The following is a 20,224-nucleotide window of genomic DNA, read 5'->3' as shown; positions in this document are numbered from 1 at the left end:
TACCATTATTATCCCCATTTTATAAAAAGGAAACAAAAATGAATCTGAATTTGACTCTGTTCCCTCCCTGCACACTTGAAAACTGTTACTCATGTTCATTTCTTTCTTTGTGTTTACTCCTCTATAAAATGAGGGAGGAGGACTAGACTGTATCTTTCAGCTCCAAAAGGGCTCAACCACCTTGTCAAAAGCATGGCTGCTTTCTACTCCTTTTGAAAAGTAATGGTCTTATGTGATTTTGACTTGCACATGATCCCTTCTGCTGCTAGTCACTCCCCATCCAGGGCCCCCTAAACCCTAAAACTCAAGGTTATCCACAACTTTTTCCCAAACTAAAAGGGACTGGGAGTCCTTCCTAGTTCTTAGCAGCCTGCAGGTCCTTTATAGAAATGACGATAGTAATTTCTCTTTATTTTTTCTTTCTCTCTCTCTTTTTTAAAAGATTTTATTTATTTATTTGACAGAGAGAGATCACAAGTAGGCAGAGAGGCAGGCAGAGAGAGGGGAGGGGAAGCAGGCTCCCCGCTGAGCAGGGAGCCCGATGCCGGGCTCGATCCCAGGATCCTGGGATCATGACCTGAGCCGAAGGCAGAGGCTTTAACCCACTGAGCTATCCAGGGGTTCCTCTCTTTATTTTTTCTAAAACACACATCTATAAAAGGAAGAAAAAACATAATGCAAACAAAAGACAATTGCAAACTAATATTTTTCCTAATTTGGTTAGTGTGTTCAGCAAATACATTTGTTGAATATTTTTTGAATACATGGGCACTATTCTTTTTCTTTTTTTAAAGATGTATGTATTTATTTTAGAGAGAGCGAGAGAACAAGGGGTGGGGCAGAGGGAGAGAGAGAAAGGGGAGGGAAGCAGACCCCCACTGAGTGAGGAGTTCAGTATGGGGCTCCATCTCCAGACCATGAAATCATGACCTGAGCCAAAACCAAGAGTCAGATATTTAACCAACTGAGCCACCCAGGCTCCCCTGTAGGCACTATTCCACATACTAGTAGTGGTGAATAAGACAGATCAAACTCTTGCCCTTCTGGGCGCCTGGGTGGCTGAGTTGGTTAAGCATCCCGCTCTTGATTTTGGCTCAGGTCATGATCTCAGGGTCGTGAGATCAAGCCCTTCATTGGGCTCCTCACTGGGCTTGGAGCCTAATTAAGATTTTCCCTCTCTCTCTGCTCCTCCCCCTTTGAAACCCTGTGCCCAAAACAAAAACTCTGCCCTTCTGGAGTTTACATTCCAGACGGGGCTGGCTTCAGGGGAGGGCAGACTCTGATGGGCACTTTTTAACCTTCTTTTAAAAATCACACCTCCCCGTAAGAAATACTTTTTGCACAGCAATGAAGTATGTGCTTTCTCCCCCTGCCTTGCCCTACGCAACAAAATCATAAGTATTGTAGAACAGCACTTACTCTTCTTACATATAAAAAGTTAAAAACATAAATTATTGTTATCAACACTTGAATGCAACATAGAAAAAAATTCCCAAATAAGTAATGCAAATCAAGAGTTAGGCGAGATTTTATTTAATGCAATGGCGTCCAGAACACACAAGAACAAATACTTTGTGCATAAACTCATGAGCCTCTTTCTGTCATTTTAGTCATTTTTAAAGGTTGAAAATCCTTGATCTTACAAATAGTTTATTGCCAGTTGTAATAATAGCAATGCATTCTTGTTACCTAGCAATGGAAATTCTTCTTTAATCTTACTCTAAAATAACGATGCATTTAATGTCTTGTGATTATTCTTTAGTGCAAATGAAGAACTCAGCAGCAATAATTCATTTGTCTTTTTAGGGCTCCAAGTTTGGGTGAATTATTGATTCAGAGTTTCAAAAAGAAAATTATTCTTTCATTGGAAAAATTTTTCATAATTTTACAATTTCTCTTCTGGAAAATAACGATTGCAAATTTACAACTGAGGAGCCAAATATAACAGTATCCTTAACTTTATTTCAGTCCCTGTCCTTACTAGTAATGTCTTCTTCAATGTGTCGCAACACTACTGGGAACAAATAGGAGCTAGGGTGATTACTTTTAAGTCTTTCTTGCTGTAACAAAATGTCTTTTGGAATCCTGGATGTTTGACTTGCTGAATTACATTGTTTTCTCTCTGTAGTTATAAATATAAGTTCATTAAAAATATCAGTATCATCAGTCAAATATACCAATTTAAAATCCCAAACATCATCTTCGAAAATGAGATTGTTTGCCAAATGAGATTGCTTTTCAACGAGAAAAATGTTATTGTCATTTCTGAGTTTATTCACTCTGCTTAATATTTCCCTTTAGGTACTCTTAGGACTATCAATGGGCTTCAGTATGCTTCAGCATGAATGTCTGATTTGCACCAAATGGAACAAAACACATCAATATTCTGTTCAATGAGTTTTCTTTAATGAATTTAACAAATTTCACCATGTTTTTTTTTCTAACACTTCCATGAAATTCAGCAGAATTATTTCTAGAGATGCTAAGTTGAATTCCTATTGATGCTGATTTCTAAGCACAAGTGTTTTTAGTAGCTTCTAACAGTATTTTAATAGCTTTGTTATGCTTTCTAGCCATATCTGCTGGCTCTGTCACTTGTCATTCCTTGATATCTATGAGGCATTTTTCCAGTTTTGTAAATATAGCTGATCCAGTGTGTGTGAGGTTAAATTTAAACACACACACACACACACACACACACACCCCTTGTCATCTTGCAAAAACTAGAAAAGTTGAATAACTCACAGAATCCATCCATACTCTTTCTGGGATGGATCACAAGTTCTATACTGGATTTTAACCACATGGGAAGCACGGCGTTAGAAGTTTCTGCAGTAGCACAGATTTAACTAGAAATAGTATTCTACCAAAGAGTTGTATATTTTACTCGTTAGTTTAGCATTAAAAATCATAGATATCATGGGTGCCTGGGTGGCTCAGTGGGTTAAAGCCTCTGCCTTCAGCTCAGGTCATAATCCCAGGGTCCTGGGATGGAGGCCCTCATCGGGCTCTCTGCTCAGCAGGGAGCCTGCTTCCTCCTCTTTCTCTGCCTGCCTCTCTGCCTACTTGTGATCTCTGTCAAATAAATAAATAAAAATCTTAAAAAAATCATAGATATTAAATCTAGTCATTTTAGATGAGTCCTTTTTCAACATCTGGATGAGCCATTCCCTCTTTTGCTGAGTAGTATGCAACTAAATCTCATTATCAGTCTGTAGAGCTACTGAGAAATTGTGCCAGTAATTTTTTGTCCAAAATGTTTGAGGGGCTTGTTGACAAGTCCATTGTGCTGTGTTTCTCAGTGTCTGACTGATTTTAAAGGTCTCATTACAAAATAAATGACAAAAATGATAAATATTGGTATTGGTCACTTTTGTTAGATTTTACACAATGAAAACATTTTATTTTTTATTATCATTATTTTTAAAAGTAGGCTCTATGTCCAGTGTGGAGCCCAAGGTGAGGCTCCTTCTTAAAACTGAAAACACTGAGATCAAGACCTGATCTGAGATCAAGGGTCAGATCCCTAATCGACACCATGCAGATGCCCTTGAAAAAAAACATTTCAAATATTCTTCTTTATAAGGTCTTGCATCTTCTTTTTAGCATGCTCCTCCAGTGAAGCTGAAGCTTACTATTTTCTCACCATTGTTGCTATTTATAGTTCTACATATCTGGAGGTTGAACTTAGGCATCCCTCTAATTTTCACTCCATCATCCTTTTCTAACAGTAAGAAGTCCCCTGAAAGGAGAATTCATGCTAATTTCATGAAATGTACATTTGATACAAACCTGAAACATATCTTACTTGTTAATATCTTTTCAGAAGAAAATGCTTTATAATGAAGTGATTGATATTAATGTAAAATAGAAACTCTGTTAATTGTCCTGTAACAGTAATAGTCAACTTCACATCATATACCAGAAAATTAAATGAGAGTTAGTTAGAAGATAGAATTTTATCGTATTAGTCAGCTAATATTTGTCATAGCCTTCCATTATCTTTCTCAGTTTTCCTCCCTAATTGGATGCAGTATTTCTGACAAAGTTCACAATTCATTTTTTTTAAATGAGTTTTACTTTTTTTTCCTCTAGAGTTTTATTTATTTATTTGACAGAGACAGACACAGCGAGAGCGGGAACACAAGCAGGGGGAGTGGGAAAGAGAGAAGCAGGCTTCTTGTAGAGAAGGGAGCCTGATGTGGGGCATCGTCCCAGAATCCTGGGACCATGACCTGAGCCAAAGGCTTAGCTTTGCTTAGCTAGACTGAGCCATCCAGGTGCCTCAAAGTTCACAATTCTTAATAAAAATCCAGTGATATGTTTTCCTATTTTCTTTCAAAAATTTTCTTTTAAAGATTTTATTTATTAACTTGACAGAGATCACAAGTAGGCAGAGAGGCAGGCCAGGTAGGGGGTGGAGGGGGGGATGCAGGCTCCCCGCCGAGCAGAGAGCCTGATGCAGACCTCGATCCCAGGACCCCGGGACCATGACCTGACCCGAAGGCAGAGGCCCTGACCACTGAGCCACCCAGGTACCACTTCTTCTTCTTCTTCTTCTTCTTCTTTTTTAAATTAAAAAAAAAAAAAGATTTATTTATTTGAGAGGGGATAGAGGGAGTGCCCAAGTGCGGGGAGGGGCAGCAGGAGAGGGAGCTGGGAGCTCCCACTGAGCAAGGAACCTGACATGGGGCTTGATTCCAGGATCCTGGGATCATGACCTGAGCTGAAGGCAGACTAGGTTAACTGACTTGACCTAAACAGGCACCCCCTCTCCTATTTTCTGTTCTGTTCTATCATATTCTATTCTCTATTCTCCTCTACTCTGTTACATTTTGTTTAAAAAAATTAAGTCGATGTAACCCATTAGCTTTAGTTTACAATAAATTATGTGTTGCAAGTAGTCTGAATAATGCTGACTTAGATAATAAATATGTTAAAAAGAAAACAAGAGATGTTCAGAGAGTTGTAGTGTTATAGAAAAATATAAAAAGAATAATGCAATGGAATGGAAAGTGTCTGGGCAGGGGTTAATTTTCCCAAGGTGATCAGGGAAGTCTTCTTGGAGAAGGTGATGTTGAACTGTGTCTGCCTTGTTTAGCCTACTGATGGGACTGCATTCTTGAGTATATATGGGTAGTTTGAACTATATGCTTTCAAATGTGCTTATTATTTGCTAGTTGTTTTGTATGTACTTGGTGAATCCTCAGCTAGGCTGCAAATTCCTGCAAGACAAGTCTTTTTTTATTTTTCCCCATTAAAAAAAAAAAAACTCTCCTAATATTTGGTTTTGTGCTAGGGATCAAGTAGATGTTGGACATATAAATGCAAGTTCAGTGTTGACTACTGAGGATCACCGTGAACCAGTGCCAACATCCTTGTAGGTGGAACAGATGAGAGCCTGTGCCCAGTGGTAAGGGTTAGGAAGGCCCTTAATGCTTCTGAAGAGCTCTATGTAATTGCCTGTGCCTGAAACTTCATGATTAGAAATTCTGTCCTTTATCTTGAAGACTTCGTCAATTAAGTCTTAACAGTTATTTGTGTCTCTGTTCAATGGTTATTATTGCTATAGCTAAGTCATCATTGAATGTATAAAGAAGAGTTGGTCTGGTTAATCCTTCCTAAGCACCAGCTCTGCAGTGGGGATTGTGTATGCCAGGTGCTCAGGGCCGTCTGTCTAGATAGAAAGCCCTGTTGAGATGCTCGGGCCCCTTGAACTTAAAGGACCAGAGAGAAAACATGCCCAGTGCAGGTACCTGATTAATAATTTGGGGTTACAGGGCACCTGGGTGGCTCAGTGGGTTAAGCCGCTGCCTTCAGCTCAGGTCATGATCTCGGGGTCCTGGGATTGAGTCCCGCATCGGGCTCTCTGCTCAGCAGGGAGTCTGCTTCCCTCTATCTCCCTCTCTGCCTGCCTCTCCATCTGCTTGTGATCTCTCTCTGTCAAATAAATAAATAAAATCTTTAAAAATAAAAATAATAATAATAATTTGGGGTTACAGTAATGTCATAAAGAGTGACTGACCATTACTTACTTACCTTTACATACTACTTTTGATATATTTGTTCTTAAAGAAATACAATACCAAGGCACAAATTAGTTTTCTTTTTTAAACCTCAATTATCAGTAATTTTGGTCAATGTACTTTAGCCACGGTTTGCTTCTTAACTCCTGGAGGATACTCTCTGGCTTCAGAGAAGGCTTCCAAGGGAAGGCAGCTCTGACTTTCTTGTCCCAGGGCTAACTGCTCCAGGTTCAAGTCAGGACACCCCAGAACCCTGATACTTCTTTTCTAAGACAGGTACAGATCTTTGAAAGCCAGACATTTCTGCCTGTGTAAAGCACTGAAGGATGGGGAGAATCTTCCCCTCTTTTCTCCGTTCTTCTAAATAACCCCAACTTTTCTCCTGGTGTTTCAACCCAGACAATACCCCACTCTAAACCTTGGCCTTTGAAAGATGTGTAGGCTTTTCAACAAATGGTGTTGAGAAAAGGAATAAATTTTGGCCCTTACCTTATGTCATATACAAAGATTAACTAAAAATTGATCTTACAACTAAACTTAAGGACTAAAACTATAAAAATCTTAGGAGCAAGCATAAGAGAAAACTTTATCACACTAGATTTGGCAATGATTTCTTGGATATGACACCAAAGCCACAGGAAAACAAAGGAAAAAGAACAAATAACTTGGACTTCATCAAAATGAAAAACTTCTTTGCATCAAAGAATACAATCAACAGAGTAAAGGGGCAACCCGTGAAAAAGGAGAAAATATTTGTAAGTCATTTATCTGATAAGGGGTTAATATCTTGAATATATGAAGAACTATAGTTCAACAACAAAAAGACAAACAATTTGATTTAAAAATGAGCAAGAGACTTGGATAGACATTTTTCCACAGAATATAGGTAACTGGTCAATAAGCACAGAAAAGATAATCAATATCAATAAATATTAGAGAAATGCAAACCAAAACCACAGTGAGATATTATCTCACACCTATTAGGAGGATTGCTGTCAAAAAACCACACAAAACCCAAAATAACAGCATTGGTGAAGATGTGGGGAAATTGGAACCCTTGTGCAGTGTTGGTGGGAATGTAAAATGGTGCCCTTGCTATGGAAAACAGTACAATGGTTCATCAAAAAATTAAAAATAGAATTACTATATGATCCAGCAATTCTGCTTCTGGGTAGATAGCTAAAAGAATTGGAAGCACAGTCACCAAAAAGAGTTATTTGTATACCCATGTTCATAGAAGCTTTATTTATGATAGCCACAAGGTAGAAAGAACCCAAGTGTCCATCTACAGATGAACGGATAAAAATGTGATCTATATGTACAGTGGAATATCATTCAGCCTAAAAAGGAAGGAAATTCTGACACAGGCTATAATAAGGCTAAGCCTTGAGGGCATTGTGCAAAGTGAAATAAGCCATTCGCAAAAGGACAAACGCTGTATGATTCCATGTATACGAGGTACCTAGAGAATCAAATTCATAGAGACAGAAAGTAGAATGGTGGTTGCCAGGGGCTTGAGGGTAGTAGAGAGTTATTATTTAATGGGTACAGAGTTTCAGTGTTGCAAGATGAAGAGTCTGGAGTTTCATGACACTGTGAATGAACTTAACACCACTGAACTGTACCCTTACGAATGGTTAAGACTGGGGGGCGCCTGGGTGGCTTAGTGGTTTTAACATTTGATTCTTGGTTTTGGCTCTGATTGTGATCTCAGGGTCTTGGGATCAGGCTCCGAGCTCAGTAGGGAGTCTGCTGAGATGCTCTCTCTCACTCACCCTTTATGTCCCTCCCCCGAGACCCCACATACATGTGTAAGCTCACGTGCTCTCTCTCTAAAACAAAATAAATCTTTTTAAAAAAATGGTTAAGATGGTAAACGTTGTATGTGCATTTTACTACTACAAAAAAAGGTCTATGCTATTACGTTTGTCCTCTTCCAGAATGTAATCTGATGGGAGAAAAATCTAGGGCCTCATTTGATTTGCTGAATTTTAAGAAATGTTTAAGTCATTTTAATTACCATATACTTATGTGACTGACTAAGTTGATGAATTCAACATTGGACTAAGAATTTGCTAAGGATAGTTTCTAGGTTAACAGATAACATGCAAAGTTTGTTAAGGTGTTTATATTTAGGGAAAATGTTTTAAGGAGATTTTAATATTTAGAAAGTCTCAGCATTAAGTATATGATTATACAAAAGTGAGATTCTAGAGTCCCTAAAATGAACTTTACAGAAAGAAAAGTTTTTTTTTTTTTCAGGGGTAACACATTAATTTTCTATTATAAAATTACTTTGTATTTAATAAAAATGTGGAAAAACTAAAAATAAAGCTAGTCCCACCACCCAAATTTAACTTTATTTCCTTTTCAATCATTTCCAGTTATTTTTCCACACACAGGTTTAAAAAAGATATAGTTTGTCATGTCACATATGAATGGTAGCCATTATTTTATTTTATTATTAATATTTTTAAAGATTTTATTTATTTATTTGACAGACAAAGATCACAAGTAGGCAGAGAGGCAGAGAGAGAGAGAGGGAGGAAGCAGGCATCCCGCTGAGCAGAGAGCCCGAAGCAGGGCTTCACGCCCGGCTCGCAGGACCCTGAGATCATGACCTGAGCTGAAGGCAGAGGCTTTAACCCACTGAACCACTGAGGCACTCCAGTAGCCATTATTTTATAAAGCTGTGTATCTAATAGACTGAAGAGTGTATACATTTTTAATTTCTACTTTTTTATTTTTGGAAAATTCAGGAGTTTCCATGATATTTTCCCCTTTATTATAGTATATTTTGGTATGTTATAGTACATTTCCCTACTTATTAATTAGTTAAAATGATACAAGTTAAAATTAAAATCTTCATTCATAAAGAGTATTTTCTACATTATGGATAATTTCCTTTGGATTTATTGTCATAAACAGAGTTCAGAAGGTTTTAGGAATTTTGATACATTTGAATGGTTTTCATACTGCCAAATTGTTACCTAACTAAAAAGTGGTGAGTGATAACACACAGCACCCTTGCCAGTCTTTAATGCCATGTTATTATTTTATTTTTTTTAAACAAAGTCAGTTACTTTTTTTTAAAGAAAGATTTTATTTATTTTAGAGAGGGAGACAGAGAGAGAGAGCGTGCATATGCAAGCAAGAGGGAGGAGCAGAGGGGGAGAGAAAGAGAAGGGGAAAGAATCTCAAGCCAACTGCTCACTGAGCAGGGAGCCAGATGCGGGGCTCGATCCCAGGCCCCTGAGATCATGATCTGAGCTGACACCAAGTCAGACGCTTAACCATCTGAAGCACCCAGGTGCTCCTTTAATGTCATTTATTAACTTCTGCCAACTTTGTGTATGAAAATCATGTGTTATTTCACTTTACACTTCTTTTTTTTAAGCTTTTATTTATTTATTTATTTTTAAAGATTTTATTTATTTATTTGACAGAGATCACAAGTAGGCAGAGAGGCAGGCAGAGAAAGAGGAAGGGAAGCAGGCTCCCCGCTGAGCGGAGAGCCCGATGCGGGCCTGGATCCGGGGACCCTGGGTTCATGACCTGAGCTGAAGGCAGAGGCTTTAACCCACTGAGCCAACCAGACACCCCCACTTTGCACTTCTTTAAGCTTTTTGCAGTATGTTTCCTAATTGTGTATCCCAACAATTTTTTTATTGGATTCTTTATTTATGTGTCTTACTCACCTGCAGCTGGCTTCTAAGTTTTCTTATTTAATCCATATATAATAATAAGTAACAGCTTTGCATTATAGTGCCTGCAAGTACTTTTCCTAGTCTATTGCTTCTCTTTACATTTTGACTTTTTAAAATTTAATTGATGTTTCTAATGTACTTATGACTATAACTGCCTTTATTTTTATATGTGTTTTCAGGTGGCTGTGTTGTTTGTGTAGAAAGGGGTTACGTGTAAAGGACAGAGAACCTACATTATTGTCTACTAGTGTCATTTAGAAATAATGTAGGAACTGTTATCTCATTCCTGTCCCCGAGTGTGCCACTACCTGAGCTGAGTTGTTATTCTACCACTCCGTCTGTGAGGCTGAGGGTTCCCAGATAAAATACAGGTTGCCCAATTAATTTTATTTTCAGTCAAGCAACTAATACTTTTTTAAAGTATAAGTATATCCTAAATATTGCATGGGCCATACTGATATCTCAAAAGTATTGGTTATTCATCTGAAATTCAATTTCAATTGGGCAGACTCTATTTTTATTTGGTACATCTGGCACTTCTACTTGGAGCTAGTTTAACATCTGTTTACCTAAACCATCTTGTACTAAACCATCTTGTACTAGGCAGTGGGAGTGGGGGGTGGTGAGAGCTGAAAGAGAAGACAATTCCTGTTCTCAGAGTTTATGCTCTGGTTTCTCGGAGAAATTTGCAGTCAGAAAAATAATCTCCTGGACTATTTCAATGACGGCTAGATTAAATTTAGAGCCTGTGTTTTCCTACTGCCTAAGGCAGAGTTACCCACATTTACCTGAGCATAGAACCACCTGAGACACCCGTCCCCTGGGGAGTGTGATTCCTTTGGCTTGAAGAGAGATTCACATGCCTCTGGTTTTAAAGATTTTTTATTTATTTATTAGAGAGAGAGAGGGAGAGAGAGCAAGCACAGGCAGACAGAATGGCAGGCAAAGGCAGAGGGAGAAGCAGGCTCCCTGCCAAGCAAGGAGCCCGATGTGGGACTCGATCCCAGGACGCTGGGATCATGACCTGAGCCGAAGGCAGCTGCTTAACCAACTGAGCCACCCAGGCGCCCCATGCCTCTGGTTTTAAACCCAGGTGATGCTCTGGCTCAGGTAGGTCTGTGGAACTCGGGCAGGCTCTGTCCTCTGATTATCAGCGCTCAGCCGAAGTCACGTCTACTCTTTACAACCCATTCCAAATCACTGGTATATATTTTGCGGTGGTGATCATCTCTGTAAATGGCTTTACGGGTGATAACGTTCATCCCATTCGGTCTCCACTCTTAACTCTCGAGGCAAGCAGAGTTAAGTTTTTAAGTTAAGTATTAAGTATTAAGTAAGTTAAGTATTAGGTATTAAGAAAGTTAAGTATTTTCGCTTGACTGAGGAGGGCCGGGAGGCTTCCAGGGGCTATGTTCACACCGCAAGCCGGTCAAGCAGCCCGTCCGCAAAGCCCGCCTTCCTTCCACCGCACTGAGCTACCTCCTCCCGCCTGCTGAGCGTCCGTGGGGACCACTGGGCTGGATTTAGAGCCCCCTGGAGTTTCAGGTGATTTCCGCTCGGAACATGCGGGGCAGCCCCGGACCCGCAACTAGCAAACGGATGGGGCAGACGCCGCCCGGCGGACAAACCCGCAGTCCCCGTGCGGGCGAGCGAGGAAGACCGGGGGGATGGAGTGGGGGCGCCCGCCCGCCGGCCAGAACCCCACACACCCGGCGCTCAGAGGCCGGCTGCCTGGTCCCGGAGCGCCGCGCGCGCCCGAGCCGGGCAGCCTGGAGCCGGGGGCGCGCGGGCGCGGCGGCGGGGGCGCGCTCCGAGCACGCGCGCGGGGCTGGTTCTCCAACTGCCGCTCCCGGGGAAGAGGGCGGCTTCCCGGGAAGCCGGCCGCCGCCGCCGCCGGGACTCGGAAGTGCCGAGAGGGTTGTTGGGGACTCGTGGCGCGCGTGAACACGGCGGTCGCTGCCCGGGACAGCCCGGAGGTTGGTAGCCGGGGCCCGTAGCGGGTCCCGGGGAGGTTACGTGCTGACTTGCGTGGTGTGCTCGCTGGAGAACCAGAAATGCTCTAGGCGTTTTCCGTTTCCTACCCCGGTTCCTGCGTGCGGGCCCGGGGGCGGGGCAGAGGAGGCGCCCTGTCCCGCCGGGGAGACAAAGGCGGCGTGGGCCGTGCGCCCCGGGCCACGCCGGTCTCCCGGCGCGGTGGCGGGGCTCCCGCAGGCCGGGCGGAGTCCGCGCACGCCCCCGCCAGCGGCCTCTCCCCGGGGTTGGTCCCTAGTTTCCGCTGGTCCCCCAGGCAGTGTTGGACGTGCGCCGGTCCTACTGCGGCGGCTCAAGTGACCCCCGAAGTTAATTTATTTTGGTTTCTACTCTTCAGACTCAGGTGCCGTCTTCAAAGTCTAGCCTGCAGGTGGCACCGGTCTTTACGTGGAAAGGCCCCACCCTCACCCCCCGCCCCAGGCAGTCCAGGTTTTGGGGTGGCCTTGGTGTAAAGAAATGTGCTGCTTCCTTGGTTCATGGCTTTTGGATCAGAGCTGTCCTACTAGGGGATTGGCGTCCTTGGTGGTTTGCATTTTATGGGGATTAGACTCACTGTGTCTGTCCCTGTGCTGTATTCCTCATTCATGCATTCACTCTCAGAGCTGGGCGCTTAGGCGCTATCAAGGGCTTACTTAAGTGCGGTGGGTACAGGAGACGAAAGCGAAGGCTTCACTGAGGGGGTGGTTTTTATACTGGAATTTGAAGAACCAAGTACCGTCTCCCTACCGCTTCCATTCTTCATGCTCCATCTTTCCTCTAATTCTTATCCCTTTTTTCTCTGTGGCAGTCCGTACTTGTGATTAGTATAGAACAAGGACAGTTAGTTCTACCTGAAAGATTCAGCTAATACTAACAAGGCCGATGTGCTTGTCAGGTGCTGTGAACCCATTGTACCTAAATTACAATCACCATGGATGGTAGGTAGTGTTATCCCTTTTCACAGCAGAAGAGAGGAGATGCCCAAGGCACAGACTAGTAGATTTCAGGGCTGAGTTTTACACTCCGTTTTCTGGATCAAAGCCCGTGCTGTATCTATTATTTATTTTGCTTCCTCCTTGGTAAGCAGGTTAGATAGACTAACTTAAGGTCAAGGCTGAGTCTCGGAGGGACCAGTCATCATTGTGGGAGGCTAGATGTTGGTAGGAACTCTGTAGGTAACATCAAAAACTAGCCAGCCCAGGCCTTACTTATCTGTGTTTCCTGCTTGCAGCTCAGGGCCTGGCCAAGGGAAGATTCTCCTTAATTTTTGCTTTGGAGTTCCTTCCCTTGGGTGAAATCCTTAATTCCTTGTAAGATTTTTAAGTGTGTTTGCATGTGTGTGTGTTTGTATACACACACATGAATGGACCTCTTTGGAGTCTGGGAAGGCCAATTTTTAGAAGGCATTAAAAAATTAATAGAGTTACAAATTACATTGAAACAGTTATCAGAATAGTGTAACAAACCCCCACATTTGTGATAAGAGTATTTTGTGTTTATTAATGCACTAAGTAACAAAATTCAGCTCTATCAAATAACTCATAATTTCAAAGTAGTGATGCCCACATAAATGATATTTCCCAATATTTGCAATAACTGAACTGTGTAACAAAAGTATCTGATTTCTATTGGTGACAAAGTTGCCAGAACTCCTTCTAATATGGTTTGTTGTCATATTTATAAAACTCATGCAGTTGTTCTAGAAGTTCATGAAAATAAAGCTGTATGAGTGAATTTATAGATTTGTGGCCTCCTGAATTCTACCTATGGATGTCTTGGAGGTGGTGGGATGGGTGTCCGAGGTTACAAATCCTGCTTAGAGGTTGTTTTTCTTCTGAGAATTTGCTGGACACCCTAGAGCATTACAAATACCCATTTCTTTCTCTTTCAGTTAGTGTCTCCTTTTACTCGGGTTCAGTTATTTCTAGTGATAAAAGCTATTGAGAGGGAATTGTTGAATTGTTTATAGTCAATATAAACTGCTCTGCTTCTGTGGATAGTTCTGCTGGAGAATATTCTTGTGTTAGTGGCTATGTGTCACATAGTGCAGGAGAATTTTTTTTTTTTACTGAGAGTGCCTTTAAACCTAAATGGAGTATGATATTACCAGTGCCAGAGAAGAAAAAAGGTGTTCTCACTATATATCCCCAAAACATTTAAAAGATTTTAAATGTGAATAATTCTGGTAATATGTTGGAAAGTTCAGATGAAATGGATACTATTAAAAAAAAAAAAAAACCCTTAACTAAGACATAAGAACTAGAAAAGCAAAGTAGTCTTGTATCTATTAAAGAAATTATTTTTTTTTATTTTTTTTTAAAGATTTTATTTATTTATTTGAGAGAGAGAGACAGTGAGAGAGAGCATGAGCGAGAAGGTCAGAGAGCGAAGCAGACTCCCCATGGAGCTGGGAGCCTGATGTGGGACTCGATCCCGGGACTCCAGGATCACGCCCTGAGCCGAAGGCAGTCGTCCAACCAACTGCGCCACCCAGGCGTCCCTCTATTAAAGAAATTAAATTTGTTGTTAAAATCCTTTCCAAAGCAAAATTTCCAAACCCACATGATTTCATAAGGGAAATAGTCCAAACATTTAAAAAACTGAAAAAGGAAACACTCCCTGGCAGCTTTTATGAGGCCAGCATAATCTTGTTATTAAAGTGTGATGAGGAAGAAATTTACAAGAAAATTCCAGGTTATAGTCTCACATAAAAGATGCAGAAGTCTTAATGATGTATTGGTAAATCATCTAACAGTCTATAAAAAGGAGATTAAACCATGACCAATTTGGACTTACTCTAGGAAGGGAAACTTTGGCTGACATCAGAAAGTCAAATGTAATTTAACTACATACACATAAAGGAGAAAAATTATTGACAAAATTAAACACCGATTCATGATAAAAACTTTTTGTAAGCTAAAACATTAATGAGAAAAATCAAAGATTTAAACAATGGAGAGTATGTCATTGCTCTGCAAATGAGTCTATAGATTTAGCACAATCCCAATCACAATTCTAGCAGATGTCTTTTCAAAAATAGAAGTTGATAAGCTAGTTCTAAAGTTTATTTGGAAATTCTAGATAATCTAAGAAAAAGAAAATTTGGATGTCTAGATCAATACATAATATGCTAGTATGGTATTGGCACTATGCTAGACAGACCATGGAACTGAGTAGTGAATCCATAATCAGACTTACATCACATGTATGTGTGGTTTGTGAAAAAAGTGACACCTCAGTGCACTGGAGAAACTACGGCCTTTTCAGTTAATGATGCTAGGCCAACTGGATCTCCATTGGACAAAATGAATCTTGGTCATCTACCTCATCCCATATACAAGTAGTAATTAAGATATATCACATACCTAAATGTGAAAGCTGAAATAATAAAGCTTCTGGAAGAAAGCAAAGTGAATTATCTTTATTACCTAGAGACAGTCAAAAGTTTGTGGGATAGGATGCAAAAAGCAACCAATTAGAAAGGAACAAGATTGGTAAGAACTTCTGTTCATTTAAAGATTCCATAAGGAGAGTGGTAAGTAAGCTACAGAATGGTGAAGATATTTGTAATTACATATATCCAATACAGAACTCCTACCCACAATGTAGAAACAACTTCTGCAAATCATTAGGGAAAAAAATGGACAGCCCAATAGAAAAATGGGCAAGTCACTTCCCAAAGGAAGATATCCAAATTCTTAAGCACATGAAAAGATGGTTAACCTCATTGGTAATTAGGAAAATGCAAATTAAAATGAGAATGCTTTATCATTATATACTCACCAGAGTGAGGGCTAAGTATATGCAGGCTTCTCCCGCTATCCAAAAGCAGAGCGTTCTGTAAAATCTTTCATAAGCTGAAATGTGAAGCAAAGGAGGAGTTATCATTAATTTATATGGAAAAATTTTGAGCATTCCAGACCCCCCCAAAATAATCCCTCTTAAGCTTTTCTGATACCTTAGGATACATTTCGCTGGTGGATGCACAGAATAAATGAAGGCCAAGCACAGATGTTCACGGGCAAAGTTCAGAGCTCTGGTGACTTGATGCTGAGACCCTCAGCGTAGTAGTTTCCTGGGAAGGAGCCCGGGGCCACTCTTGCTGCTGGGGTGTGTGCTCCCTCTGTAAGTGCTGGCTGCAAAACAAACATGGAGTGCCATTGTCTCCTCTTGCCTTTTTCTGTAGAAGTGGAAATCTTTGTATTTCTTTTGGTTAACAAAAATAGCTACTAATGTAGGTCTTTTGTAAAAGCAAAGTGGTATAATCTGACCTTTCAGAAAGTGGGGGATACCTGTCCTGGTTGGGTTGCGGACAAACTGGAACTCTCATGCATTGCTGCTGGGTATAAAACTTAGTGCAACTGTCCTGGAAATTGGTGTATCATTTACTATATCTCCTATGACCCAGCTACTCCATTCTTGAATAAACACAGCAGACATGTGGGTACTGAAAGACATGTCAAAGAATGTACAGAACACTGTTATTCAAAATGGCCTCAAGTTGGAAACAACCCGTATGTTCATCAGTAGTGGAATGGACAACTGCATAGTTTATACAAATGGACTGCTCTTCAGTAATGAGAATGAGAACAGATTGTGGATGAGCCTTGCATGAAGCTGAACAAAAGGAAGGTAGAAACAGCAGAATGGGTTCAAAAACAGGCCCAACTGAATAAGATGATAGAAATGAGGCTGGGGAATTTTGAGGCATTTAATTTTTTTTTTTTAAGATTTTTTAAAAATTTATTCATTTGACAGAGAGAGAGAGACAGATCACAAGGAGGCCGACAGGCACGCAGAGAAAGAGGGGGAAGCAGGCTCCCCACTGAGAGGAGAGCCTGACTCAGGGCTCAATCCCAGGACCCTGAGTTCATGACCTGAGCCGAAAGCAGAGGATAACCCACTGAGCCACCCAGGCACCCCAAGGCATTTGATTTTTAATCTGAGTGGCAATGACTGGAGTGAATCTGCTTTTTGAGAATCTTAATTTTTAAAATTTTAACTAATTTTTAAAAATTTAAATTAATTTTAGGTACATTTTAATGCAAAGTTTACTTAAAGTAGTATATTATAAAATGTTTGGTTCATTCAGATGCCCCTAATCTGGGGAGTGTAAGATGTAGTTGGCATGATTCCTGGTGATTAAAAAGGCTTAAAGTAGGTCAAGAATTTTCATGAGAGACCGTATAATAGCACATTAGTACCTTTTGTGAATTAGGGACTTAAAAAAGTGACTCCTTTCCCGCACTCTTAGACAACAGAGGTCTGGCTTAATGGCAGTTCCTATAAAAAGACCTAGAGCTTTGTTTGATATTGAGACTGTTATCAGTGCGAGGTAGAAGCCAACAAAATGCCAAGGTGCGAACTGAACACAAAATTTTGTTTTAGATTTAATTTTCTTACAATTTAAGTTTTATAACAGTTGAATTAAAAATATTCTGAATTTTTTTTTAATGTAAATTCTTTCGGTTAGAGTCTTTCCTCCCACCAGGCAGGTGTGGCATGTTAGCTTCCTATTGTTTCTGTAACAAATTACTACAAACGTAATGGCTTAAAGCAGAAGTTTATTATCACTTCTGGAGGTCAGAAGTCCACAATGTGTAGGCAGGGCTGCACTCCTTCTTGGAGGCTCTAGGACAGACTCTTTCGTTGTTGTCTTTCAATGCTGCCTCCATGTCTTTGCTTGTGAGCCCTTCCTTCATCTTCAGAGCACAGTACGCTAACCTCTGCTTCCATTTTCCCATCTTCTCTGTCCCGGACCCTCCCAGAAGGACCCTTGCGATTGCACTGGGCCTAAGTGGATGGTCAGGGCTAATGTCCCCATCTTTAACTTAATGACAAATACAAAATCCCTTTGTTTTGTGAGGAACTATATTATAGGCTCCAGGAATGAACACATGGACATTTCTGGGAGTACCCTATTTAAGGGCTTTCCCAGATGGGATTTTATATTTTGCTTCACAAATAAGTTTCCTGAATCTCACTAGGAGCTCGCTGATACTTGCTGAATGAAGAAATGGATCTAGATTTCTTTATTTAAAAGTATAGTTAATGGAAGAATAGAAGTCACGGTCCCTACTGTCTGCTACATTTGGAGTTTTAGGTTCAGGTCTAGACACCTGTACTATACAGAGACAAATAATTAATGGTAAAGGATCTAGGAACTCAGTCACTGAAGAAATGGTTGAAGGAATCATGAATGTCTGTCCTGGAAGAAGGTTTGAGATGGAGTGTGTGGCATTAATTATCTTTAAATATTTGAAGAAGTATTATTGGAGAAAACAGTTAAGCCTTTTTAGTATAATAGCAGTAACATTAAAAACAAAAAGAATTACATTTTAGAACAGAACCCAAGGCACTGTTCTACCACTTTGTAAGTTCATCTGATCCTTACAGCAATTGCTGTTAATGCTGTTGTTGTTTTAAGATTTTATTTATTTATTTGACAGAGATCACAAGTAGACAGAGAGGCAGGCAGAGAGAGAGGGGGAAGCGGGCTCCCCACTGAGCAGGGAGGCCAATGTGGGGCCCAATCCCAGGACCCTGAGATCATGACCTGAGCCAAAGGCAGAGACTTAACCCACTGAGCCACACAGGTGGCCCATCCCTGTTTATATGTAAGGAGATTGAGTCGTGGGGAGGTTGTGCAACTTGTCTTAGGGCATACAGCTATGAAGTAGCGAAGCTGGAGCTGGGATTGGAACTTTGGATTTCTGACACCACAGCCATCACCATGTAATCCCATTACCCTGCCTCCATGCCTTTAGTTCCAGAAGGTACAAATGGACTAATGACAAAAAGTTTTTAAAAATAGAGGGACCAGGGGTGCCCAGGTGGCTCAGTGGGTTAAGCCTCTGCCTTCGGCTCCGGTCATGATCCCAGGGTCCTGGGATCAAGCCCGGCATCAGGCTCCCTGCTTAGCAGGGAGCCTGCTTCCTCCTCTCTCTCTGCCTGCCTCTCTGTCTACTTGTGATTTCTCTGTCAAATAAATAAAATCTTAAAAAAAAAAAAAAAAAGAGGGACCAGTTTTTGAATTGATTTGAGGAAAAATAGGATAATAACCAGAACTGCTTACAAAAAGTTTCTCTGCCTCTTGATGTTACTGGAAATGGTCAGGTAGGTTTTTGAAAATGAATTCCCAAACTGACTAGAGATTAGATCAGATGACAGCAGGGTCCTTACTGATTTTGCAGTTCTGATCTAGGGAAAATAATTATTTTTTTTTTGTATACAAATAATCAATCTTTGTGACATTTCATGTATTATAGATCCCTTGTGAACTGCAGTTTTCCCACTAACTTTCCAGAACTTCTCACATACTGGTGTGGTATGCTGTGTCCCTGCCTGCTTTGAAGGTGCCATTGCTGTGCTCTCCTAATGAGGTAGAATCCCTCTTTTCGCTTGAATCTGGACTGGTCTCTGGACCAACACAGTGTTCTGTGAATTTTGGAGCCTGGTCCTTAGGAGACCTTGCCCCTCCTGCCTTTGTTCTTTTGAACCCCCAAAGCCACTGTGCTGGGAAGGGTCGGGCCTCCTGGAGCAGCCGGATCTGTGTAGAAGAGAAGTGCTGCACCTGGCTGAGAATTAGCACCAAATGCTAGGCATGGGGGAGGTCATGCTGGCCCTTCCAGCCCCTACTGAGCTGTGTGGTGACTTGGTGATGCAAGTGATGCCAGGTGAGAGCAGGAGGATGGCCCACATAGCCATCCCACAGAATCACGAAGAAAAGGGATCTCTGTTGTTTTAAGCCACTATGTGTTGGGGTGGTTTATGGTGCAGTGAGACATAACTGATACATGATATTTTGGTGCATGTTTGGAAGTAGTGTATGTATTTTAAAATATTCTGTAATGAGACAGATGTTCTGTCCCGTCCAGCGGACCTCCTCCAGGCCACAAACATCACTCTGTTAGTGAAGCCTTTCTGGGTTTGGAGAAAGAAGTATTTTTTGTTAGTATTACATAGTAAAGGAATAAGACTCTTTGTAAGACTCCTAAATAGGGTTTGGCAAAAACTGAGAGGACACAGTGTGTCTGGGTTTGGGTTTCCTCGTGAGAGTCCTGCAATTTGTATTATGCAAAATAAGTTTGTTTCATCAAACAAAGGAGCAAGTCTCATAATTTTTCCAAATGTGCTAGAATATTATCCTACTCTTTCATTCTCTCCAAAGCCATTGTCATTTCAGTGTACATGTGCTCTTTTTACTTCTATTACTTTGTGACTTCCAGAGTGCTCATTTGTTTCTAAATTTAGAATTATTTCAATTTTACTCAGCCCTTCTATGTGACTGCTGACTTTCCCTTCTTATATCTGAATACATTGGTTTAGTTTGTCTTCTTCAGTCAGTCTTTTAAGGAAAGTGTGAGTTAGATGGTTCATGTGTGTTTTGATTACATCCAGTTGATTTACAAATTTTCTTCCTAGGGAGTATCTAAATTACGCATGACTTTAAAATTTTCTTTTGCTTGTATGTAGCTTGTA

The 20,224-nt window shown here is 40.8% G+C and overlaps 1 protein-coding gene across 2 annotated transcripts in view; it reads left to right on the top strand.

Moving 5' to 3' along the window:
• The window catches only part of HHAT (hedgehog acyltransferase), a 346,612-nt gene that overhangs the window by 3,967 nt on the left and 322,421 nt on the right, over positions 1-20,224 (top strand). The window contains exon 1 of one of the 2 annotated variants that reach the window (XM_044267470.1): positions 11,592-11,709. The exons of the other annotated variant lie outside the window; for it this stretch is intronic. The gene's annotated coding sequence lies outside the window, so the exon portion shown is untranslated. Of the gene's footprint in view, positions 1-11,591; positions 11,710-20,224 lie in introns of those variants that run through there. 2 annotated transcript variants of the gene reach the window in all.

This window comes from Neovison vison, chromosome 10 (assembly GCF_020171115.1).
Source record: "Neovison vison isolate M4711 chromosome 10, ASM_NN_V1, whole genome shotgun sequence".
NCBI classification, from domain to species: Eukaryota; Metazoa; Chordata; class Mammalia; order Carnivora; family Mustelidae; genus Neogale; species Neogale vison.
Note: the sequence above shows the minus strand (reverse complement) of the source record. Positions and strands in the feature narration are given on the sequence as shown.